General features: G+C 43.6%; 1 protein-coding gene across 26 annotated transcripts in view; it reads left to right on the forward strand.

Annotated features, from left to right (window-relative positions):
- The first annotated feature begins 12,965 nt into the window (after positions 1-12,965).
- Positions 12,966-27,117, forward strand: part of EPB41L3 (erythrocyte membrane protein band 4.1 like 3) — a 96,649-nt gene continuing 82,497 nt past the window's right edge. For 7 of the 26 annotated variants that reach the window (XM_074548941.1, XM_074548858.1, XM_074548883.1 and 4 more), the window contains exon 1: positions 12,970-13,174. The gene's annotated coding sequence lies outside the window, so the exon portion shown is untranslated. Of the gene's footprint in view, positions 13,175-13,732; positions 13,986-15,322; positions 15,483-27,117 lie in introns of those variants that run through there. The other 19 variants (XM_074548926.1, XM_074548927.1, XM_074548934.1 and 16 more) reach the window with 10 other exon arrangements.

Below are 27,117 nucleotides of genomic sequence, written 5' to 3' on the forward strand. Positions count from 1 at the left end.
AAGGATGCTCTGTGTGCCTTCTCTCTGTGGAGGGGGACAAAAAATAAGTTGGGAAAGTGGTGCTTTGAAAGTTCTCCTCAACAGGGAAGGATTGGTGTGTTAGGATTGATGAAAACCCAGCTCTTCTGTGTCTGCTCATTGCATGTCAAGATAAGATAAAGTTGTGAAATGGAGCAACCTATTTAAAAATATTCATCATTGTTAGAGAAAAACATGGGCATGAAAGAGGGAAAGACGGGGTTGTGATGTGGGCTGGTCGTGCTCTTGCAGCACCCATTTAAATTCCCATTTATAGTTTCCTAATACACTCATCTCCTTTTTGCCTCAGAGCTATTTTAATTGAATTTGCTTGTTCTGCCTGCCATTTAGCTGTGAGCTGGCCTGGCTAAAGGCAGTTCCAATGCAATAACAAACCGAGCTGTTTCACTAAATTTCCGGCATTAGGAGCAGCTGACCTTCATGTGCTGCACTGGGGGGGTCTGTTGGGTCTGATGCTGAGGGATGCACACATAATCAACTGCACACCTAACTTGGATGAGAAATTACTGTAATTGCACTAACCGTCCATATTAAACACAGTTGCTGTCTTTTTATGTGCTAGTGTGTTTGTGTCATTTTCAAATATTTTCTGCATTTGAATTGAATTATCAAATGGGCTGAAATAATAAGTTAGAATTCCTTTGGGATGAGTGTGTATTTTGTAATAATTAGTTCATTGCTGAGCATAATTTAGCTGTTTCTCTTGAATGTACTCTTTTCATTTATTTAGAAAAAAGGTATTTGAAAAAATTGTCCACAAATATGGCATTGCTGCTCTTGGATGAAATGCAAATAAAGGAATTGAGTCAAAACCGTACAGCTATTAAAATAGTCTTTGTCTAATTTGCAAAACAGAGCAGTCAGACAATGCATTGTCTCTCTCTGACAGTATATTTCTGTTGGTTTTGTTGGGCTTGGCTGCACAGGGCAGGGACAGCCTTTCATCATTAAACTGATGAGTTTTCCTGTCCTTTTCAATGGTGAGGGCTTCACCTACTGAACTGTTGAGATTAGACCTCTTTGTTGCAGGGAGGAGTAGCATGTTTGCTTATGTAAAGCTACTGTGGATAGAACAGACTTTATGGTTTTTTCCACCTGTGCTGTACTCCTGATAGTCTGCTTAAGGCTCTCCTTGAGTGAGTGATACAATTTTCAAACAGGTTTAGAAAGTCTCTGTTGTTTCTCAGTGGCTTGGATGGAAAAGAATGTGTTGAGATAAGGCCTGTCAGTATTGCCTATGGGTAACCCACGTGCAAACAAGCAGAGAGGAGGCTTATTTGTGTGGTTTATAATGCTGCTGTAATTCCTAGTTTTATAAACAGCCCAACTGTTCAGGCAGAGAAGCCCTCTTGTGAAATCCGATATAATTATTGGCTGCTGCTGCCAGAGAGCAGAGTGTGCGTTAGGAAATGGTACGGAGGAAGCAGGGCTGCTTCTGTCTGACCCCTCCTTTCCTCTCACCAACGTGCTCAGAGTCAGGGCAGCGTTCAAATCTGATTTGAAACCTGTTTGTTTAAGCAAACTGCTAGCTCTGATTATGGTCTGGAAAATCATAGAATCATTAAGATTGGAAAACACCTCTAAGACCATTGGGTCCAACCAATGGACCCAGCTTTGCCCGATCCACCACTAAACCATGTCCATAAGTCCCACATCTACATGGGGTTTTTTAACACTTACAGGGATGGAGATTCCACAGCCTGTTCCAGTGCTTGTTATCTTTTTCAGTTAAGATTTTTTTTTCTTAATATCCTTCTATGGCTTAACTTGGGGATACCACTTCATAAAATCACTTACTAGAGAACATAATAGGTGTTAGAACCTATTAGGGGATGCATTCTCAGTGCATATAGTGAACACTTGGACAAAATGACTTGATTTCTTTTTCTCATTAGCACAGCCATGATTAGTTTGAATTTCTTCTATGCTAGAAAGTAAATTTTATCAGAGTATAATGAAGACTACAAAAAGTAAGGAAAATTATAGTCTATAGAGGTATAAGAAGCCTGGGTAAAAGCAGGCTTATTGTCAAATAAGACAGACAAATATTGTCTGTCCACTAAGGAATCTGAGATATACAATGCTGTTATTAACTAAAAAATTTTTAAAACTTTTCATTGTTGGGATTTAAGAAATGTCACATGACTCAGCATGATTCATACCACCTCTCCTTCCTATGTTTAATTTTCTCATTTGAGTAGCTGTTACAATACTCAGCTTCCCCTCCACAAGTTTCTTTACTACTCTTTGAAACCATGAGGTTTAAGCAAAGTAGAGATGTAGAGATGTGGGTGGGAGGAAGAAGAGAGAATTGAAATTATCAGAGAGACCTGATATATTTTTATTTCCCTAAATATATATGTATAAAGAGAACCCAGTGTAGAAACAAATATAGGAACATTGGAAATTATTGAAAGAGAATATACAATACAGTTGAAAATTCCATTATTGATACATTGTTTTCAAAATGCTTTCCCTGGTAAAAATTTCAGGCTGGTTTTAGTCTGCCCTATTTGTTAGTATTTTACAACTCATCTATTCCACAGAACCTAGATTTCTCAGGTCAGATTCACTGTTGGTCTTTCATAACAAACCAGGTTGATCATATCAATAATTAAGACAAAGTCTTCCTGCAGTGTGATCCTGGTATCCTCTGGAGTCCTGCTCAGGTACCCAGATCACTGACAGTGTTCCTCACCTCTCCAGCGCCCCTGAGCTTGGGTGCAGGGGTTCAAATGTGACATCTCTGTGCATATGGCTGTTCCCCTATGAAAACCTCTCAAATATTTGCGAATGCCTAAGTGTAGCTATAACTGCTTTCTGTGGGCTAAGTAAATCCTACCCAAAATATTCCTTATTATTTAACTTAGTAATGCTGTCGGCATTTCAAAAATGTCTCTATTCTTCATCACTTTATTTTTCTTTTGGAAGCAAGCAAAAAAACCTGAACTTTTCCTTACACAGGGCAAGTGTTTTATAGGTTTCAGGTACTGAAAGAGGTAACAAGTGGTTAAGAGCAGCTGGTAGAGAAGCTGAGGGTATTAAGGACTTCAAAGATAAGAAATTAAGATGTAACATGCTACATTATCTTACCATAATGGCTCAGTTTGCATGTACATGATGCATTGTAACTGCTGCTTTATGGCGAGTTTCTCAGATGCTGTAATTGCCTGGTGAGCGTTGCGTTGCTGCGTTCATCGACTGATGAACTCTATACCAACTTTAGACACATCACATAATGGGATGTCTGGGAAGTTGCAAAGTGAAAATTTTGTTTGATAAGCTGAAATAAAATTGATAAATAATAGGGAACATAATTTTAGCTTTAAAGAGGCTTTGAAGAAGGTAAATGAATAAAATATCCACATTGATGATGCAGCTTTTGCTACAGACCTTGTAATTCACATGCATTTCAAGATCACAGTCAATTACAGAAAAACGAAACTTTGCTTTGCTTTACTTTGTAAATTCATCATTGGTGAGTTTAACTTCAGAAATCCTTACCTTAATCATTATAGCTGACATACGTCAGAGTATTTGATTTCATGGCTGTTGTGGAGTATAGAAAACTTATTTCTCTCGAAGGCTAGACCTTTTGTCATGTTATTCCAAGAGCTGCTGATTAAAAGTTTAAAGTTATTATTATTGTTGTTCTTATCATTATTATTTGCTACTCATTAAAAACAGGGAAAAGGAAAACAAACCAAAAACCTACCAGTGAGGAATTCACTGGTGACATGAGAACACTTTCTTTTTGAAGATGATTTCAGAGTACTGTACAAAAGGGGCTTGGCACTCTTGCACCCTAAGAAATGCGTCACCACCATTGTGGTGGGTACTCAAGGCTGAGTTCTCCAAGAATAAGTCACTCTATCTCCTGCCTTTTTTGTCTGGGTGGAACATGAGAACAAGAGCTCATGTTTCATCATTCCTCTGTATAATCGCTTTCAGGTTCCTTCAAAGCATGGCAGAATCCCCCACAAAGGAAAATAAAGCAAGACTTTGTATTGCTTAATGCAAAGCAGAGGGTGGCTGGTGCAGGGAGAGACAGGGCGGCTCTGCGCCACGAGACACTGCCACAGCATCTTTGATGCTGAGCATTCCAATCCATCCTGTGCAGTGCTGTGACAAATAGAGACAAGCAGTGCTGGTGGTGAAGCCATGGTGATCTAGAATGGATGGTCCAGAGGAGCAAAGCTTGCCTCTCTCTCTAGGGGACAGGTTTTGTTTGGGTGTGAGCCCTAGTGGGCAGGGATCCTGTTAGATTAATCACAGTGTGTGTGGTGATAGACAGTCAGCGTGAGCAGTGCTGCCTGTCAGCTCACACGCTGCCAGGGCATATGCTCCTGCCTGCCTTGCAGAAAGATCCAGAGGGGTACTCAGAGGACTGAGCTTGCTGGGGCAAGCATGGAGTGTAGAGGACTAGGAGCAGTAATAAAACCTTATGAACGCAACCTTTCCCATATTTCATTTTCATCTTTCCAATTTTTCTCCCCAAAATGTGAAAGGAAGATACGAGAGCAACTCATTGAAGTCATCTGAACCCTCTGAAGGCTGTTTTATGAGTTCATTTATCTGGCTTGCTTGTGTTTCTTTGTTAACTTCTTTCTTCTGCTGTTCTTCTGTTATTTTCGTCTATAAAAATAACTCTTAGACTATAGATTAGCTGCTGTACAAAGAGCAGTAAAATGGCCCAAACCTCCAGGAATGGACTTAATAGCAAAGTCAGAATTGGAGGAGTATGGGACATTTAATTCCAAACCAATTGAGTTATAGAATTTTCTTGCAGTTGTAAAGGCAACAGCTGTGCACTACATATTGTGTAAATGTAATACTTGGTGTCAATGTCACTGTGTTTTTCCTTTGAGAATATATTTGTAGGTTTCATTATGTCTTACACTGCGTGTCTTGTCAGGAGAAAACAGTGTCTTAAACTGAAAATACTCCTTTTCCAGCCTTATTGCCCTTGTCTGGCACCTCAAGCATCAGCAAGGTCTGGTTACTTTGGTTGAGAAGGGACTGTTCATGGTGCATGGTAACAGGTGCAATGGCAATTGCAAATTTGTCCTTAGCAGATGGTTCAGGATACCCAAGTGCAGGGTGATGCAACCCATCACCATGATGCCATCAGGGTAGAGCAGGGAAGTTGCAAACTGAGGACCAGTCCTGTGTGTAAGCCCTGGCACTATTGACGTGATTTTGTCTTGAAACAGAGATTCCAAAAGATTCCCACTTTTTCTGTTACGTTGTTTTGAGAGAGGAGCTACACTAAAACCCTGGAAAGGGTGAGTGCTAGGCTACTCTGATTGGTGTGTTAAAGAGGGCCTTGGAAATAATTTGACTAAAGTTTGAGCAAAATTAGTTCAAATGTGGAGAAGACTGTAGCCTGGAACTCTTTGGTTCACAGGCCCTTTGTAAATACATTATTTTATATTTATGCATTTGAAACCACTGATGTGCTTGACTTTAACTGTCACCAGTGGTTCTGTGTCAGCCCTCAGGTACACTGAAGGGATGCTTGCTTATGGCTGGATTTGGGTAAGGAATGGAAAGGCAGTGTGTGCTTTGTGTGGTTTTGCCCAGGAAATAGATTTTTCAACCTGAATATTTGTTCAGATTTTATTTTAGAAACCTTAGAAACTTCTGCACACAAATTGTTTGCCTTTTTCTTTTCTTTTTCTTGAATGTGATGACAGGACAGGAATTAAGACATTTACATTTCTACCAAAAAAAAAAAAAGTCCACCCAAAAATTAATTTACTGGGAAAGTAGCAGAGCATCTCTTCTTCTAAATGCAGGTTCCTTATGTAAGCTTGTGCATTCCTATCAGCCTATTTTTTCAAGAAACTTTTTTAAAGCAGGCGAGCTGGCCTGATGCTTAAGGCATCGAGGATGTTGCTTGGCAACTTTGGGCTGTGTGTGCGTTTCTGTGGGAGCAGCTGGACAGATGTTTGCACACAGGCTGACTGGGAGCAGAGCCTGGTGGTGACCAAGTAAACCCAGTCCTAAAATTATTGTTTCGAGGGATGTGTGATAAATTAAACATTTGCACTGTGAGAGGCTGTTCATGATACTCTTTATTTGAAATGTGTAAAAAGATTTTCAGAAGGTGAGAGGCTGAGATGCCTTCCTGGCTATTTTTTGGTGCCTAGGGGACAGACACATACCATTTGTCATTTGGGTGAGTGAAATTTGTTTGGTTTAAAGCTGTGAGTTGATGATGATGTTTTGTTATGGTGTTGCCTTTCCCCACCCCCCCAGTTGTACCAGTGTCATTTTCATGCTATTAAGAGGATTTACCCTTCGGAGATCCCAAGGCAGATATCAGGGGGCTGTTTTGCAGGCCTGTGTCAAGTTAGCAATTGGCTGCATTTCAATTAGAAAGAAGACAGTGGGGTGTGACCCTCTGCTACTTCCTATCATGATATACAATTTGCTGGGTGCACACAAGGCATATAACTTTAAGGTATGCCACTGTATTTGCTGAGGAAAAACCACAAAAATCCTGGATCAGTGAGTAACTTCTGATTTTTTTCCCCATGAGTACTGATAGTGAGAGCGACTTGCAGGGGGAGTAAGCTGTTGAAGCAGAAGGAAGGGATGAATGTTTCTTCACTACCTTCATTTTAACTGGCAGGGTCCCATGAATTGAATGTGAGACTTAAACTGTAATCTGGATCAGATGATGTTTTAATGCATTTTGAAAGCATCTGAGCAGCTATGAATGTCAGGTGGAGGAGCTCCTGGCTATGTGCAGAGGCTGTTTGCTGGTGCTGGGCCAGCCTCTGTGAACCCCACTCAGGTGGGGGCTGAAGGATAGGGGAATAATTTTGATCAGTTGCTCACATAAGTAAAGGCTGATGCCCAACATCATCATCTGATGCTAGCACAAGCTGGCATAGCTCCTGACAGAGGCAGTGGTGTGATATTGCTGTCATTCTCACTGCTCATGTCACACCACACCACCCACTCCTCAGTCTCGTATTGATGAGCTCTCACAGGAAATCACAGTGAGGAATTGATCAGATTTATTGTTTCTCCTCTATTTTCAGTTCTAACTTGAAAGGGTTTGCCTGCTTTTTCCCACAGACTTAATAAATATTTGTAGTGGCTTAGTGAAAGGGGCAGGAGATGGAGGTGGGAAGGAGCAACTGAGAAACTGGGATTAATAAAGAGGTTTCTCCTGTTGGTATTGCAGATGTCTAACTGGGAGAATGTGGCAAACTGGGCCAGGCACAGGCTGTGAGGAACAAGGGTGACATCTGGCTTGGTGGGCTTGGAGCCACCGGGCACAGCCCCAGGTCCTTGTTTTGTGAAGAGCAGCCACTTCTAGTGTAAAGTTTTGTGCAAGGAAAGATATAAGAGCAAGATGAGGCAGCATACTGGGAACAACTGTGCACTTTTCTAATTAGAGACAGAGAAATTACAGTGCATAAATTGGGGTTTTGCTTGTTGTTGTTTTCTTCAAAAAGTATATTTGATAGATTAGCAACACCAGCCTTTCTCCTTTCTGAGAGTTTACTTATTGTTGTCCAATCTGGGTTTTTCTACTCTTTTGTCACTGTGGGAGATTAAAAATGGAGAGGGATAGCTCAACAGGAAAGATAGTGAACCTAAAGTTCTTGTTTAGACATGCCAGGCCAGAAATGTTTCAATTGTAAGGAATCCTTGAGCCTAAAGGAATCCTTCAACCATTGAAGAAAGCAACCTGGGACATCTTAGCCTATAAGACAACACAGATAAAGGATAAATGTGTTCTGTTTTGAGCAGGCCTTCTTATCCTTTCCCAATAACATTTTAGTATGCTGATAAACATAAACATTCATTGTATTTTAAACAAGAACCTACTACTGCTTCCCTTAATTGCTTTTAACCTTAATTAGGATGAGAGCTGAACTGTGTTGGGCGCTATGCAAACACTCATTAAAGTGCCTTCCCTCCCTGGTAAATCTTGCAGCTAACGAAGACAAATGATATGAAAGCAGTTGGGGGCTATGCCTATTAACCTGGCCACTGCAAGCCATTTTATTATAGATGTCATGAGGAAGAGACATCTTCCTCATGGGATTTGTAGAAGGCAGTTATGATTCAGGATGGCATGTCTATTTCTGATAGTAGTCCATAAATATGAGAATTGATTCTTCTTTAACTCAGTGAGACTGTAGCTTATGCTTACGTAAACTTCACCTTAAATCTTTCTCTGAATTAGATGAAAAGACACAGAAGAGCTAAAAATAGTTTTATGACTAAAATGCAAGACCGGGTTTAATGGTATGGAAAAGAATGAAGGAAGCAACCTAGTAAAGGAAAATAGTCTGTGGTGACCTCCATAGAGATGGTTGCCATCTGGCAAGTTTGTGGTCTTAGAGTTGCTACTGGAAAATGAAAGTTGTCCTCCCCTCCCTTATTGTTGGGCTGTTCAGGAACACTAATGAAATGAAAATAAATTTGTACTGACTGCATATTGTGCTGTTGGTTTCCTGTAGTCAGCGTATATTAAATCAAACTACCGTTAAACCTTATTAATGACTATGAATAAACAAACTAAATCAAAAATTAAAACCTCAACTGTGATTCAAAGCTTCAGTTTACTATTCTCTCTGAAAGATAACCCTCGTATGTTTTGGTCACAGGCTCAGGAACATCCCAAAGCATCACATTTATGTATCCATAAAATGTGACTACCTTTGGTTCATAATGGGGGCTGGAGAACTGCAGCAGGAGGTAATCCTTGATAATCCAGTTAATGCTTTCAGTCAGAAAGTGGCCACAGATATGAAAGTGGCAAAGGGCGGTGCTGAATTAATTGCAGTAAATCTTCTACGGGCAGGATTTCAGTTGCACAGCGCTGGAGCCAAATTTACTTATTGTTCCTTCAGTAGTCTTAAAATGGGGTGGATTTGGCAGTGACTGGCAGAGAGTTACAGACAACAGACCAAATAAATCTCTTCTCTGAGGTCAGTAAACCAGCGTCAAGAATAAATCTAACCTGCTGTGTCACTGAGTTCTGCTTAAGGATAGCTCATCTACAGGTTTACTACTGACATATTTTAAGGCAATGGTAATATTGGCCAATTAGTGGGCATTATGTTTGTAGTGAGTGAAGACAGAAATAGAAAATTTGGTTTGATTTATAAATCTTACCTTCATCTGTTCACAGTGATCATTCTTAATTATGAGAATTTTGTTTCATTGCCATGCAGAAAGTTAAGCTGCATGAGTCATGGCCAGAATGGTTTGCTTTTAATAAATGGAAGTGGATATGGTAATAATAAAAAAAAAGGAAAAAAAAATCAGTTTGACTCCAAACCCATCTGCCCGTCTAGACAGATAGTGCCAAGCTCCTGTCTGCTAAGAAGTATCTTCTTAATAATGCTGTATTAATGCTAGTACTTTTATAGTACTTGCCATTTCTCAAAGTGCTGTGCCCAGCTAATTCATCGTTGGCTGGACTTAAGACGGCTTTTTGCTGAGTTTGATAGCATTTTTGTGTCTTGCTTTTTTGTTATGTGCTATTTTGAATGCCATGTCCAATCAATTAGGGAATCACAAGAATGTTTTAGGCATCAGTTCCCAGAGCTGGGCAATAATCCTTGTCCCTGTTCTTCCAGGGTTGCCTATTCATCTTTTCCTGGCAGAGACCATGTGTCTCCCCATTCCTCTCCCCTATAAAAAAAAGTCCTTGTAGTGGCCAAATGCTTTGCACAGGCCTGTTTTCCTTACCACTGTTTTCCTCTGAGTAGAACCCCATGGGGAAGGGGTGTGTGGGGGTGTGTGTTGGCAACTTTTCCTTCCCCACCTCTAATTTACCTGTTTCGTGTTTGCTATTATTCTTCCGTGGCTTTTTCTTCCTCCCTTTGAAGGGCTTTCCCAAGCGTAGTTGCAAGTGTTCACCAAAGCTGAGAAACTGGAAGGGCAAAAGGGGTGTATGGGTAGAGAAGAGAATGGAAGGCAGAACTTTCCACCTCTTTTACTGCCTTCCCCAGCTGTGGGTGATTTTCCTGAGCAACTCTGACTCTTGCTCATACAGTTGGGTCCTGCCATGTCAATACAGGAAATGGAGAAAATGTGGGGAAGATATATGGTATGAGGGGAAGGAAACTGCTTTAGAGGGAAAATGAAGAGATGCCTCTTTTAAGGGCTGAGGTGGAAGATGTTTGGGAAATCCCTGACCAATAGGTATCGTGCTAATAGAGAGAGGGGGAGAATGGGCCAAACTGGGCATGAGAAGAGGAAAGGGACTGGTGTAACAGGAGCAGCTGGGAGAGGTGTTCTGCAGTCACTGAAATGGAGGGGAGATGGTGTGTGGGTGGTGGGACACAGGGAGCTCATGTTGAGAGCAGCAGGGTGTGGGGGGTTCAAAGGCTGTGTGTTCAGAGCAAGTGCCAGTGTGTGGCATCCCACATGCATCTCACCCAACCTGGTGCTGTTTTTAAATAAGCAGAATGTAGGAGTTAAAGACTCCTCCAGGGCAGGCAGCAAGGGCTGTGTGACTTGCTGCCTGCAGGGCCTTATGTGGAGGTGAGAAGGGACTGCCTTGGGCTGCACCAAGCCTGATGTGTTGGGAGCTGAGATGAATGGAACTCAAATGGAACCATTTGATCCTGACATCTAGGTCTGAAGCACTACCTCCAGAAAGAAAAGAAAGTAGCAAAAATAAAAATATTGTCCCATAGCAAGGCAGGAGATCAGTCTCTTCTCGTGCTACCTGGACCTGTAGTCTGGTGTCTTCCTTTTCTGTAAATGGACACTGTGTTAATTCCAGTGAAGTGCAGAGGGATTTTTCACATTTCCCACCTGTGTAAGGAAAGTATGGATTCAGGCTTGCTATAAATTAGTGAAAAAAACATTAAAAAAAATTTAAAATGCTGATTCATGGAAACCTAAACTTCCTTGGAGCTTCCTTCTGACAAAAGTCATGACAAGTGGGGCAACAAATCCACTTTGAAATTAGAAATTAACATTTGAAAATGAAAAAAAAAATCCTGTGTTGAGAGCTCTGAAACTTAAACCCATATTGGTAGCCCAGAGGTACCAGCTGCCTTTAATCTGTTGCAAAGATTTCTTGTTTGGAGGAGCAGCCTGTTAATACCACTTGATGCTTTGAGGTTAAGTCAATGTGCTGGAAGCCTTCTAGAGCCTCAGATGAAAGATGCCATTATGTATGCAGAATATCCACAAAAGGGATCACAGAGAATAGTGTAACTGTGGGGCAAATCTGCCGGCAGTACTGCTCAAGGACGACATGGGTGGCTGGGGAGCACTAATAACTCCTGTGATGTGTCTGCATAAAAGTGATGTCAACACCTTCCTCTCTAATGGGCAGTGCAAGAGCTGCCAAAGATCGAGCTGGTAAATTCTTGCTGTTTTTTCACAAATATTTCTAAAGTCTCCTAGTTTGCTTTAGAGACTCAATTTGATTCAGAGCAAGTCAGTCCTTTTCTTACTTTCCTCTTGTTTTGTTTTGGTTTTTTTTCAAATCAAACCTTGTTAACTCTAATGTGCATCTTAGCTGTCAAGACCATTCCCATGTGATTTGTGATGGCTTCCAGAGCTCCTGGTGCAAAAGAGTATACAAGTCTTGTTATTTCAACTGCATGACCGGAGGTATGCCCTCCCTTAGTTGATGGCATGCATTTTCCTTTTGAATTCTCTTTCCTTCTCAGGCACATTACAGTGTGCCAGGCACTCTTGCATAGCAGGTGAAGAGGGCGGTGTGTGGCTGGCTGCAGTTCCATGTGAAATACAGAACAGCACAGTTTTGCAGATCTGAGAAATGGTATGCTTCTGCCTACTGTTAAAACCTCCTTCTCTTCTTAAATCCCCCAGAGATGCTGCTAATTAAAAGAGCTGTTCCCTGCCCCTCCCTCTCCCCTTGATTCATGTCAGAGCCTGAGTATGATTTGGGTCTCATAAGTTTTGGGAGCTCTGTAAGTGCCCTGTCTAAAGAGAGAATAAACCTCATTTATCCACTTTGCTGTACCAGGATTGAAGGTACAGCATCAGACCGTGTTCATCTGTCACTCTCTGCAGCCAAGCCATCACTGCCCTTCCTGTGGTCAATTCCTCCTCGAGAAAAGAGCAAGCTCAGCTGCTTCTTGTCCCCCAGAGAAGCAAATGAGCAGTGCCTCTGAGCATGGTGATGCAGCAGTCTCAAACCCAACAGCCACTCCTGTGTGTGTAGAAGGGAGAAGTCAGTTTTGTGCTCTAAGAGGAGATATTTATATATTTACCACACTTGGAATGGTGCAAGTCAGATTAATCCCCTCCCAAACTGCTTTTGTATACACTACAAATTTTTTGATGCTTTCTGACATGTGGCATGTTGTGGTCTGTACTGGAGTACCAACTTGACTGTACTGAAGTACAAACTTCAAAGTCATCTTTGGTTTTACATTATCCCTTTTGGATCAGGAGCTGATGTGCAACAGGACGTATATATATATATATATTTTTTTTTACATTTTGGCAGTCTTCTTGAGGGAAATACGGTTCATATTTTAAGAACATGTAGTTTGTCACTGAAAATTAAAATTGAAAAGGCCCCCCATCAAAACTTCCACATGTTACTCAAAGCCAGACCTTGCCAGCTCACAGCTTGCTGCTTTTAAGTTGACAGGGAGCTTCTCAATCGCAGGGGTTTGCCTGAAACTGCTGCAGCTATACTCATCTCCCTAAATACACGGATTCATTTAGCTGGGCCAAAAACCGACCGAATCCCTCCGGACGCAGGTGGGGATCCCTGTGCTGGCGGGGTGGCTCTATGCCGTGCCCGGGGAGCAGCCTGCGGTGGCCCGGGGAGGAGGGCAGGCGGGAAGGCTGCCTCCACAAATCTGCTGCCATCCGGCTTTTGCCGCTCTCCCCTGCGTACAGTTCATTTTTTTTTTTCCTTTTTTTTTTTTTTTCCCCTTTCCTTTTTCCCTCCCTCTCGCCGGAGGAGCCTCGGCAGCCCTGATTTGCTGGGGAGCGGCGGAGGCTCGCTCTGGGCAGAGCCGGGCTGCGCTGCCGCTGCTGACGCGTGGCCGCCGCCGCGCCGGGAGCAGCCCCGCGCCCGCCGCCGCCGCGCTCCGCTCCGCGCCCGAGGAAGCTCCGCGCCGCTCCGCCTGCGGTGCGCTCCCGCCGCGGGGAGCCCAGGGTATGCCCGGGGGGCGGGGGCAGGTCGCATCTCCCCCTTTTTGTAATAGATACGCATTTAATTCTATATGTGTGTGTATATATAGACATATAAAAATATATATGTGTATATATATCTACATCATTCTTAGGAGCCATTTTTAAGTTGGGGGGCGGCGTGCGCGTGCGGCCAGGCTGCCTGGGGGAGCGGGGCAGGCAGCGAGCGGTGTCCCCGCAGAGCCCCCGCCGCCCTCCCCGCTCTGCGGGGACACACACAGGCTCGGCTGCTCCCGCCGCAGCTCTGCTGGGCGGCGGGCGGTGGGAGGGCGAGCGCAATTTCAGTTTTTTTAGGACGATACGCATTTCTGTGGGAAACTTCTGTAGGCGGCGGAGGGGGGCGGGCGAGGCGTGTGGCGTGGTGGGGCGCACCCCGAGCCCCCCATGGGCCGTGCCCCGCTCACCTGGGGGACGCCACACCTGGGCGGTGCGGGGGCCCGGCTGCGCTACTCGCCATGGGGGGGTTACCCCGTACCCCCCCGCCCCGGGCCGTGGCTTCTGCAATGCGGTGGGTGTGGTTATGCACGGAGCACATCGCAGCCCCGGACCGCTGCAGTGGCAGCACCGCGCCGGCCCCCGCCTGGCCGGCAGCGAGGGGCCCCGCCGGGCCGGGCCGGGCTGTGCTGCCCCGCTCCGCTCCGCCCCGCGCTGGAGCCATCGCGCCTCCCTGCCCCAGGTGCTCGGGAGCGCGGCTCGGACGCTGGAACCCCTCACTGTTCCCCATCCCTCCTCCTGGCCCCGCGGAGCGCGGCGTGGAAGTGTCGGTGCTCGGCCAGGTGTGTGGGGAAAGGGCAATGGAGAAGCCGCGGGTGCGACCAGCGCGGGGGCTGAGCGGGTCCGTCGGTGCTCCCGCATCCTGGGTGCGGCCCCGCGCCCTTGGGCTGCCACAGAGGGACCGGGGCGGGTCGGCGGAAAAGGATTTTGTCTTTTTCGGTTGTCCCATTTTTCATTCAAAGGTGAAACTTCATCACATATAGCGAGAAGCATAAAAACTTGCACTCCTGTGGAAATCGCAAGAGCAAATCATCCCTGTCTGGCCTTGTGCTCTCTTGATTTAATTTCTCTTGGGGCTGTGCTGGAGGAGGAAAGCGCTGGGTCAAGGCGGTTGTTACTCTCACCGCGGTTCTCCGGCGTGTGTCCCTGTTTGAGGCAGAAACTGTTTTCCTCCACTGAACATGCACGTTGCTTCGAAGTTGAAGGGAAACTACTTACAATGTTTTTCTGTCAAAATGATTGCAAGTCAGAGGCCCGGTTGCCAGGAAAAAAAAAAAAAAAAGGAAAAAAGCTCCGAGTTAGGTGTGTCCCATGCGTATCTGTTCTTTTACAGCCTGGTGAGCTGTGATACCTTTTTGTTTAACTTTTGGTGCTGTCAGCAATTATCTCTGTCCATAGAAAACTGAAAGGTTTGTTATAAAGAAAGCATTATTAAATCCCATTAAAAATAAGAATTTAAGCAAACTACATAAGGCTTGGACCAGTAAAGGTCAGATGCAGTTGAATGTATGCTTTTTCTCTAATTCTGTGGAGAAGAGTCGTTTCAGAGAGTATTAAAAGGTCAAGATGATCATGCTGCATCACTGATGTTGTTAAATTCACTGCTCTTGCTGCACCTCTGAGTGTGTACATGCATAATAGAGTATAGGCAAATACTGCTATGCTGGTCTCCTTGGGTTGGAAAGTTTCAGCTCTAGCGTGAGGATGGGAGCTGCATGGCAATCAGGGGAGGAGAGGAAAGCCTGAGAGCACTGCATTGGGGTAAGAGCTGCTGGAACTTTATTCCTTATGGCACTGCATGAACACAAAGGCTCCTTGAGCTGCTGGCATGCTGTAGACCTGCTTGCTGCAGCAGGGAACACGAAACACATCGGGGAACATTAAAAATACCAGCGCAGCCCCGGCCTCTCCCCTCTCTAATTGCCTGCAGTCGCATCCCTCTGTTAGTGGTGCAGCTGATGGCCTTTTCTCCCCAAAGGCTTCCCCATAGGAGGAGGGGCTGCTCGGATGCGCATCAGGAGCTCATCCCATGGGAGCCCGCTGCTGCGGTGGGCAGGTTCAGCCTCGAGGAGGAGCCGCGGGGAGGGGGGGCACAGGGTGTGGCACCCATCCCCATCCATCCCCATCCTCCCTATCCATCCCCATCCTCCCCCTGCGCCTCTGCCTTGGCGCTCCTCGCTGGGCAGGGCTGTGCCTGGCTGCTGGAGAGCTGCACCAAAACTGGAGAGGGCTGGTTTGGGTCTGGCTCTGCTCTCTCTTCCCAGAAGGAGCAAGTGAAGGTGAAGCTGCAACTTACGTAATTTTTCATTTAATCAGGATGAATTTTTTTCTTGTCTGTAGCAGAAATCTGCTGAATATTTAGTCTTTAATGGGAAATAATTGTTATTCAGAGATTTTTCTTTGAAATCCGGGAAGGGGTAGGTGATAGTAGATTTGTCCCACAGCAGTGTGGTCCCACCTATGTTTGTTATGTTTGTTGTTTGATGCATGGTTGCGAGTTTCATGGGGGTTATGCATGGTTGTTTTCCTAAAATATGTGAAATGTCACTTTTTTTGTATTTCAGGCATGATTATGAGTTAACAGAAAGTTCTTGAAATGTGTTAAATGTGTTATTCACGGTGGGTGACATTCAGACTCTTTTCATGGAAATCTCATGTACCAGTAAATGACTGCTTGTTGTCTGAGGGAAAACATCAAACCATTTATAAGTGGTCATAAAAGACTTCTTGTCTCTCATGAGATGAAGCATCAGCTTTATTTCTTGGGCTACGGCATTTTCAACACAAAAGTGTGAAACTATGTGACTTTGTCACATCAAAATACATCCTTGGCTGAGAATGTGTGTGTGTGTTCAGTGCATGTTTAATATAAGTTGGGCTTTGAAAACAAAGGGTCAGTCTATGCAGGGAGGGCTGTTGTGAGTCTGCAGGATTGTGATTTCTCAATGTAGCATGGCCCTAGGATTTTGTGGGTTAGCATCTTATTTATCACATTTTTACAGGAAATATGTTATGACTGCAGTGTTTGAATGTTCAAAGTGTTTTGTTCAAACAAAATTTCTCTCTAATCAAGTGAGTATAAATGCATGCACATAACTGAAAAATATGATTGCTGTCAACTAAGCTGAAAATTAGACTGAAAAAGTGTTCTGTATGATGGATTGTTTCTATTTTGTATAAAAATTGTAGAGTATAAGAGTGTTACCCAGAACTAAACTTAAATAAGCATAACTAAGCAGTTTGAGTCAGTAGCATAAAGGAAGTATTTAAAAGAGATGAACCACTGGAAGAATGATAGATTAGCTAGCTTTTATAGCATGTTTCTCTAAATTTTCAATCTCCAGTGTTAGCCATTTATAATGGCTGGGGAATGGTCTGAGTCTAAATGAGTATATGGACACATAGCACTGCCTCTCTCAATAGCTGACTTGAAACACCCAAAGAGAAAGGCTTGTTTTCTTTGGGAAGATCTCCATTTCTTAAATGAACAGCCCAGGTAGTGGAGAAAAGGAGCATAAGCACTTTCCCTGGCTTTGGTAAGAGATAACCTACAGGCCCTTTGCTCCCTGCCTTGCCACTCTCAATCGCTGTCACCATCGCCATCAGTGCAGAGGAAGCTCGGGAGCATTGCTGAGGACTGAGTAGCTCTGGAAAAGCAGAAATGGGTCAGTATTTGGGACAACTGAGTTAATCTGAGACAGTGTGCTGTATAGGCAGCAGAATCAATATCTCCTGCACCCTTCCTGAGTAATTGATATAATGCAATTTGAGTAATTGTCAGCTTTTTGTCTCTGGAGAAAAATGAAATCTTTAAATTTTACTTTGTCTTTGTATCAGTGGAGCTGGCTGTTCTTGTATAAAGTGGGTAAAAGCAAAAAGGAAATTATAATCTATTAAATCATGAATCTATTTGCATCCTATGGGATGCAGTACATGAAAGAGTATTACATAAATGAAAGTTTTAAAAGTATACAGAACAAAAAAAAAAAAGGGGAGGGTGGGCTTTTCTACATAGACCTCATCAATTTTTACCCTTTCCTTTATAGATCTTGGAAATACTTTGTGTGCCACAGACAGAGACTCCTTTTTCAGTGGCTTCACTATCTATCCAAACTGATCTGTTGGCAAGCTGAGAAACAAAAGAAGTACTGAAATCTGCATAAGGATCACCCACCAGATGTTTGATCCCACTTAGAAAAGTCTTTCAGTTTAAAGGGTTAAAAAAGAATGTGGAAACTGGGGACTCGGAGCATGTGTTGGGGATAAAGGGCTAGAATAAATGGAAAACATATGTGAAAATAAAAAAATATTCAGAAAGGGTCGGGGAATGTGAAGACAAAAAAAGCAGGATACAATTTTGAATACCTGTTCATGTGCGGGTATTTGTAAGAAACAGATGTTTATTGGCAAATGGGTCAGGGGCAAGCAGTCACAGCTTTGCTCTATTAGGTGAGACTTGGGAGAAGAAAGCTCCTGTGTGGGATAGAGAATGGTTGATGATTCTGATTTAGGGCTGTGTTAAATTTGGGACTACGAAGGTGTAGCATGTGCCCATTGCCTGGCTTTTACTGCAGCCCTTTTCCCAAAACAGGAGTTGTTTTTTGTTCCCAGATGGGCTGCAGGTAGCAAGTGAGTGAATAATTTGAAGTGGCAACAGCTGACCCTGGTGGGCTTTTGTTGGGAGCCCCGTTGATGAACAGTGGGATGTTCATGGGATAGAAGCAGGGAAAACACCTGGCCCTGGCCCAAGCCCAGATCAGGCTAGGGCAAGCTGCACACTTAGGCCTGTGGTTTTCTTCTGCTCTGTAGTCATGTCCTGCTCCTTCAGTCAGGCTCTTGCCTATTGCTCCCCGTGCTTGTCTGCTTTCCCTGGCTGCAATCACTGGCTGGGTCCCCTTGTCTTTGGGCTTCTTGGTGGAATCCCTAGTGGAACCCTATCCTCTGGCACTCTCCATTTTTCCCATCACCCAAGAAAGTGGTCAAGTACTTGGGCACTTGCTTGCTTCTCCTCCTCCTCATTTGGGATTATTCCTTCATATTCCTCATCCTCAGAGCTTCCTCCCTTGCAGCAGCTCAGTCACAGCACTCTCCACCTCCCTGGAGGAGGTGAATAAATCCCGGGAGACAGCCACATGCTGAGGTGCCCCAGCAGCCCTTTCCCTGGAGGAAACACCAGGAGGTGACACCGCTGGTAGCGGTGACATCCCAGGAACTTGACACTGCTGGTAGCAATGGAGCAGGGGGAATCCTTGGTGGTGGAGGTTACTTTGTTTAGTCCTTATGAATCTGAGGGCAATTATGTGTAACACCTCCAGTTCCCTAGAACATACTGGCTGCAAATAAAATCTAGTTTAATAAGCCAGGAAATGTAAACAGGCTGTGAAAAACAGAAGAAGAAAAAAACAAAAAACCTAAAAAACACACCAGCTCTTCCAGACCTAGGAAACATATGTTTATACTGAGAGACCTGTTCTTGCACCCTGACTCATGTTGGGGAGTATCCTAGTCCACCAGTCTTCCCACGGAAATCGGTAAGCCTGGCTGTGAAGCAAGGCTCAGTTTGGTTTAGATGGAGGTACCAAAATCTGACCCAGCCAAATTGTAGCTTAGGTCAGGAAGCTGAAATCTTGCTAAGGACACTGGAAATTATTACTTCACCAGGTGCTCTGTATTTATCACTCTTTTCTTTCTATTAAATTACTGCTGTTGCAGAGCAACTGTTGGGGCAGATGGAGCTTAGCCCCTCTGCTCCCAGCACGATGTGATTCCTGAAGCTGCCCCACAGATGCACTGGAGTCCATACATGGACATATACATCCATACAAAGAGAAGCATCACTGCTTGCCTGTGAGAATTATTTGTAGCAAAAAATCTGATAATTCTGCTTTGTTCCTGGTAGTGGTTCCTAACCTTTCATATCAGTAAATGCCAGGTTTGATAAAGTCAAAAAAAAAAAAAGGTGATATATAAAAGTGTGTGCTCAGGAAAGCAGGGTCTTTTAGTTTGGCCAGATGGTCTTGATAGTCCAGGCACTGGTTGCACAGAGCTCTCTGTGTGCAGTGTCTGGCACCAGCATTGGCCGGTGAGGTTGGGGAATGATGGGCAGCTGACTTTTTGGAGATCAGCATGTCGCTGTGTCTTGAAGCAGGCATAAAATACAGGTCTCACTTCCATTTGAGGTGCCGGCCCAAGGTGAAGTGGCTTCTTGTAAGCAGGTTTCTTCATTGATCATTTTTTATTGATCATGCAGTTTGCTGACACCACCAAGTGATTTGGTGTGGCTGAGGTGCTGGAGGGAAGGCATTCAGAGAAGCCTTGACAGGCTTGAGAGATGGGCCCAATGAACCTCTTGAAGTTCAGCAAGGTCAAGTGCAGGGCCCTGCACAGAGGTCAGGAAAAACCCAAGCTCAAATACCAGCTGAGAGATGGATTGAGAGCAGGCCTGAGGAGAAATACTTGGAGGTGTTTGTGTAGGAGAAGCTCGACATGACAGCAAGGCATGATCACAGCCCAGAAAGCCAACAGCATGCTGGGCTCCATCAAAAGCAGTGTGGCCAGCCAGCTGAGGGATGGGGCTCTGCTCTCATGAGACCTTACCTGGAATATTGCTTCCCCCTCTGGGTCCTTAGAACAGGAGAAGTGTAGACCTGTTGAAACAGATACAGAGGAGGGCCATGGATGTGATCAGAGGGCTGGAACACCTCTGCTAAGAAGACAGACTAAAAGAGTTGGGGTTGTTCAGATTGGAGCAGAGAAAGCTCTGGGGAGACTGCATTGGGAGATTGAAGTGGCCTTTGCAGAAAGGATGGAAGGATTTTTTTACATGAGCATGTAGTGATAGGACAAGGAGGAATGAATGACCAGGTTTTCTAGAGAAATTGTGGATGCCCCATCCCTGAAGTCACAGAATCATAAAATATACTGAGCTGGAAGGCCCCATCAGGGATCATAAAATCCAACTCCTGGACCAGTCCAGAACATGCAAGATTCATGCCATGTGCCTGAAAGCATTGCCAAAGGCCAGGCGCTCAAGGCAATGTTGGATGGGGCTTTAAGCAATCTAGTCTAGTAGATGTCCCTGCCCATGGTATGGGGGCTGGAACTTGGTGAGTTTTAAGGTCCCTTCCAACCTAAATTATTCTAGAATAATGGCAGTATGTTGCTGCTTTAACCATGTGTCTCACTGGCCAAGTGCTGTTGTAAAATCTCAAGAAGAGCCCTGGAAGGAAGAGCCCAGCTGTAGGATTGAAAGGTGAAGTGAGATGACAAGGGTTTTTTTTAACCTTGAAGTTTGTCTTTTCCATTTCTTCTATCTTTCCCATTTAGATCATTCCAGAAGACTAAGGTTTTGGTCAATTATATGTGCTTAAAGAGAAACACTGTAATGTAGTTTCCACTGTACTGGAGCATTATTCTTGTACAGCTGGAGCTGGCAGCCTTTCATTCCCTTACCACCTCCTTTTTTCTCCTAAAAATAGCAGCACACTACAGCAGTATTACAGGAGAGGCAGAAGAACGTTTCCTGAGCAACAATTTTTGCCGGATAGTGGTTGAGGTAGCATCAAGAGCAGATTTGGGGGAAGTTGGAGGAAGATATAAATAGGAACAGAACAAAATGGGACAAAGATAAAATTGGTACGGAGAGGATGAGGCTGGTCAGTGAAACGCCTGTGGATGGTGGTGTTCACTGGGCTGTGTAACAGTCTGCCTGGGGAACTGGGAGAAGCCTCAGCACTTGAATCATTTAGGAGTTGTCGAGACAGAGCACTCGGCAGCACTGTAGGGGTAACAGACTCACGGTGCAGATCGGAGGCGTGGGTGACATGACCTAATTTTCGTCTCTGATTTCTATGATTTATTAAAGAGTTTTGCAGACTTTCTCTTAGCAGGCTTAGAGCTGGAATTTGAAGCATGGCAATTAGGAGGATCCTTTAATACTGTGCCAGCACTGTTGGGGTTTCATCAGTTACTTGCAGGGGTAGTGTGCTAAGTGCAGAAAACAGAGGCTGGGGACAGGCTCTATGCCAGGTTAGATCTGGTATTGACATTGGTTTGCTTTCTGTGTTCAGTCCTGCCCTCAGTGCCACTACTAGTATTTGTGGATTATAATCACCTATTCATGGGCTGTAGTAGATATTAAAAAAAAAAAAAACCCAAATCATCACCCACAGCCACTTCTCATGCCACCCTATTTAATGACACACTCAAGAAATAGAGAATAGTTGATTTATCTATCCTGATCTTGGGAATCTCTTCATGCCTGGGTTGGAGAAGCAGAGCCAGCGGACAATGCTTCTGTCCTCGTCGGTTTTCCAAGATAAGGAGAAAAGACAGCACCCACTTCCTTCATCAATATATTTAAATATATTCAACCAGGCTTTCTGTCTGCATAAACAATGTATCTACTTTTATTTGCACAAACTAAATATGCCACACAATTTTTGTGGTGGTGAAATGCTGATATACTTGAAAGTATATATGAAAGAAATGCTGAACTTACTTGAAAGCTAAACTAAACATACTTGAAAAACTGACCTTATGCTTCTAAGTGTTGGTGCTAAGGTTCTTATTTCTGATCTGTTACCTGTTGGCTACAGCTCTTGTGAAGCTCAACCACACAGAATTTCATACTTAAGGTTTGAAAGTGTTCTCTCCTCATCTGCTACTTCTTTGACTTAAATTTCTTGACTTATTCTTTTCTTGTATGAACCTGAAACCGTTTCTTTTACACTTGCATCATATATGAAGTAGGAATATTTTTTTGTGTAGCTTCTCTGCCAACATGATAATGCAGAGCAGTAAAGCCAGTCCTTTTCTCAGCCCTAGGGGACAGTGATTGAATTAAGCATGCAGAGCTGAAGAATAAAAAAAGTTCCTTCCTTTTAAACTGTTATCAGCTTCCCATTGCTGTGCTGTAGGAACAGACATAAAATGTCTCTTGTCAGTACAGGGCAGACTGCATGGTTTTGGGGTTACACATTGTGGGGAAATGGTTACATTGACCAGAAGGATACCAGCAGCTTCTGTAACAGTAATGTCTGTATTAAAGCAAACTCTTTACCTGGCTTTGGACTTCCTCCCTCTCAAGCTCCAATGTTGTTTTAACCTATCTGCTTTGCAGACATGATCACTGTATTTTCCCCATCCCTTGTTGCTCTGAATCACCTTGCCTCACCCCAGTGGGAGTTTGGGTATTGCGATTTATTTTCCTGTTTCCCTGTGTCCTGCATTTTCCATCATCTGAAGTGCCCCTTTCTAACTCTAGCCAGTGTTTCTTCTGTCTAAAAGCAAAATAGCTGGTACGAAAAAAGATGCCCCTCATGACCTTCTGATCCTGTGATGCTGCTTTGAAGAACACCCTTGGTGTAGTTATGCCTCCTTCTTTAAACCAGTCTGTGGAAGTCGATATAAGTGTTTGATATTTCCATAGATTCATAAGAAATCTTGCTGTGCTTTTTTTTTCCTTTTCCTAAGTGAAAAAGTGCTGGCATGCACTAGAAGATGGGGCAACAAAACATCGTGTTAAAAACTTTCTAATTACTTAAGAAGATACCCATCGCTCTCTGGCTTCCGAGCAGCTATAAAGGGATAAAACAGATACAGTAACTACATACTGCATTGTGTGCTTCACTGAAAATGCTTTGCCACCTTTCTTTTAAGGCACGCCAAGGTTATCATTGTTCCTAACCTGCAGAACTGTGAGTGTGCTTCCTTGATAGCGTCCTCTGTGCCTGGAATGTTGTTGTAAGAAGAAAAAGCTCTGCAGGACAGTATTTGGCAAACAGATCAAGGTCTCAGCCAAGGAAATACATTGTCTGTTCATTTTCTAAACAAAACTAGCTCAGCTGAAATCATGTGTTTTGTATCTGGTTTCCACTGGCTGTATTTTGATTTTGTAAAGTAGATGCGATATGCAATTATTTCTACAAACGTGACATTGTTTAAAAAACACTAGTTGTTAAATATTTCTTAATTAAATGTTGGCTGCTGAGTCTGAAAGAAACTGTCTAGAAATTCAGAATGGATAGCATAAACATTAACAAGAGTCTGAAGAAGAGTTTACATAATGAATAGAATTATTTCCTACTTAAAAACATACTGGAGATATGGGTTGAGCAGAATTCACTCTTTGACTAATCTCATGTTTAAGCCCAACATCTCTACATTTCCAGGCAAAGAATCCAGCTTTCTGCTGGCATTTAGTCTTCATTTTAAGATCTTGGATAGCCTACTCTTAACCTACTATTCTGAAGTTGTGGTGTATGGAAAACCCATTTTATTAACACTGTGGAAATTTTAGAGCTTAGAATAAAAAGCACGTCAGTGTCCTTCGTCCTCCCTGTCTGACCCACAAGTACAGAACACACAGCTCTTTCCAGGTGCAGATAAAGGCCTCAACTTCGTTTCTGTCACCATCCTTGCAAACCACAGCATTTCTTATCAGTGGGCCTGCCCAGAGTCCTCCCCTGCTTTGGAAAACAAAAGGTAGGAGGTAGCAGTGGGGACAAGGACGAGGTGCTGGGCCCTCCTGGCTGTTGTGTTTGCAAGGAGCAGACTTCAGCCTGTGGTGCTGCAGGACGTGGCTTCCCCTTCTCAAGGATGCTCTGTAGCAGCTCCTGGGGCTGGTGGCTGACTGATTGCCTGCTCCGCTTGGTCTTTTGTTGTAGGCGCCGCCAAGATGAATAATTCAGTTTGTCAGGTGAAAATTTAAATTGCATCAGTCACACCTCTTCTAGAGTTATCCTGTGATTAAAAATGACAAACGGGTTTCAATGAAATACTGTTTTCATGTTCTCCTAACCTCTCAACACATACGTATTTGAAGCTTAAGAGTGTCATACACACTCTTCGAAACCCGTCTCTAAAATTATATGTTTAATGTAAGGAGGGAGAAAAGTTTTCACCTGTAGTTTAGAGGGAACTGAAAGTGTATCCATTTTCACCTAAAATATTGACCTTTTTTTGCCTTGCTGCTAGGAACAAAGCCATAGCTGTTCAGGCTTTGAATTTCTGCACGTGTCTGGCATGATCTCTTTGCTGAGAAGTGATGCTTTTAGACTTGACAAAACCTGAATGATTAATCTGATAGCCTACCAAAATAGCCTTACAGTAGCTGATAAATTTATGCACAGTTATGGAAATCCATTAAAACCTTGATGTTGAATTGTTAATCTCAAGCAGTAGTATGACATGGAAAACCAATGCACTCCTTTCCAGAAAGGGCCCCACTTTGTTTAAATGGCTGGTAACTTCCAGCAAGGTTGCAGTTCCATCCTCTGTGAAACCAACCTGCAGTTTCATCAACACGAAGGCTGCATCTTGGCACTCAATTTTACTCTGCCACATGAGGCAAAAGGCAAAACCAAAGCATGCTTTGACTCCTGAACATGGTGAAGGAGACACCATGTCTGATCCCAAACATCCCTGAGCCTTCATCAACAGCCTGCAGGCTCTGGGCTGTCAGGATTGCCAGCTGGCACTTGCCAATCATGCTATGAATGGAGCCTGCTTGCTGTTTTCGGTGATGGTGCTTCAGCAGTCGAGCAGATGTTGCCCTGCTCTATAACAGATAGTATTTGGAGATAAAGACTCCTGGGTTTTGGCGTGCAGAGTTGCAGAGCTCTGGTAGTGAGGATGATGTGCGTGTCTCTCCAGCCTGCAGGTTTAGGTTGGGGAAACCTTTTGGGCTCAAAGGCCCAGCAGGTGTCCCAGACATTTGGGGCTTACAAAAATAAATACATTTTGTGACCGTTTGTGGGGGTTTTCTTGTAGTGGATCTGAAGGGCTTCTGGATGGTGAGTCTTTGAACCCCACACTGTGTTCCCACTGGGTGCTACACTGCCTTCACCTGCTTTGTTCAGCTTCCTCGAGGTCTTGTTATGTCACATTACCAAAAAGTACAGTATTAGCTTCAGACATCTCCCTTTTTCAACTGTGAAGCCAGTAATTTTCTTATAAAATATCAAGTCCTCTTGAACACTGCAAGAATAGTACCAGACAGAAATGTTGACAACTAGCTCTGCTGTTCAAATAATCTCTTACATGAATGTGAAAAGCACATTTTCAAGATTGAAGTGCTAACCCCAATTTACTGTTGCAATCTGAAGTAAGATATCAGGCCTTTCATTATTTTAATTCAGGCTCCTCTTTAAGCTTTGGGCTTGAACCAAACAGCTTTGTAAATGCTGTTGGTTATAGAGCTCTTTCTAGTATATTTTCCATACAAAATGTGTAAACACATGCAGTGTTTATGCATGAGTTTTCAGGCTCTTTGCATTCCAGCTATTGGCACTATAAAAATGCATTAGTTTAATTGTTAAGATAATACTACTTTGCCATTTAATTTCTCTGGTAAAAGATGAGACAGTTTTTAAGTAAATGGAAGGTTTTTAGCCAAAAAAAAAATCTTGCTCTGTAAGGGCAAGAGGCTTTGATTCTAGTCCATGGTCTTGGAAATTGGAAAAAGAGCCTTTTAAGGACTACTTAGAAATAAATGATGGATATTGGTGCCATCTCTTAGTGTGGCAGCTGGAAAGTTTAATTATAGGCTGGGAAGTCAGTTAGGGATTAAGGAAAGTGGTAGCAGAAGGGGTGAATGTTAATGACAGCTGTTTGCTGTAGGCTTCAATGAGGCAAAAACATATAGAAGATAAGTGTAGGGACAAACATATGCTGGCTTTGAACATTCAAAAACACCAGGCCTTTGAGCCTTGGCATGTGACACCAGTTTGAGGGAATTCATTTTACCCTCCTTGCACTTGTGGAGGGGGGAGAAATTCTTTCTTTCATTTTCAGAGTCCCCAGCACAGGGGAGCTTGTGTTCACAGTTGGAAAACAGCACCTGGGCCAGGGATAAATATAGACCAGGAGAGAAGCATGTACTCATATCCTCATTAGGAGAGTGTAGTTGGCCTGCGAAAAGGGGATCCATACCATGAAATGTTTGGGCTGAGGCCCTGACATGCCCATGCCCTGGCTTTGCGCTTGTCCCAAGCAGCACACTGCCTGTGCCTGCAAAGACCCGTGAACCAAAACAAGTTAGAAAACTCATGGCACGGAGTGTAGTGGTTGTAAGCACATTGTACCTGGTGTTGCAGACCCACACATGCAGTTTGAGGGAAACTCCAAATCCTTTTGCTTCTGAAAGCAATACATCATTGGGAAATAGTTCTGCATCTGCTCAGGGTACCCATAAATCCCATTGTACTGGTCAGGCACTACTGCTGAGGTTAGGAACACTGCAAAGGGCAAGGTTGGTTACAGCCAACACAGTCTTAAGGCTGAACCAGTCTTCCTGTTTTGTCATTCTCCCAGGTACTCAGTCTAAGTTTTTCATTCAGGTACATTCAGTCTGTTCTGAAAATAGCTAAATAGCATTTTTTTTCTTCTGTGGCACAGGTTTTTCACTATATAAATTTTGTTTGAATGAAGAGGAGTTCGAAGGGATGTGTGCCAGACCTAAGCTTGCTAGGTGCATACATGACTTAACAAGTCTGCTTTCTAACATAAAACTGCTTTCTGCAGTAAGCAGATGTCATCCTCTGAGAGGACAGAGAATTATAACATAAGCCATCTTTTGAGAAAAACAAAAATTCTCCCCAAAATTCAAACACCCCTCCAAACCCAAGAAACTTCCAAAGGCAACCAAAAACCCCAACCAGCACACAAAACCCAAACCAAAAATCCAGCCTTTTTGTTACGAGGAGTGTTTGAAACAGATGTGCAATCACGGCTTGTTGGTGTTTCTACTCTTAGAGAAGTTTGGATTTATCCTTCATGTATGTGAGTTTTAAAATTGCCTTCTATTCAGTTAGAGTAGTAGACCTGCTGTACCTTGCAGACACCTATGGAGAAGAGTAAACTCAAAGAATCATCTTCTCCATTAATATTGAACTAAGTTGATCATGTGTGTTA

The sequence above is a fragment of the Zonotrichia albicollis genome, chromosome 1, assembly GCF_047830755.1.
Source record: "Zonotrichia albicollis isolate bZonAlb1 chromosome 1, bZonAlb1.hap1, whole genome shotgun sequence".
NCBI classification, from domain to species: Eukaryota; Metazoa; Chordata; class Aves; order Passeriformes; family Passerellidae; genus Zonotrichia; species Zonotrichia albicollis.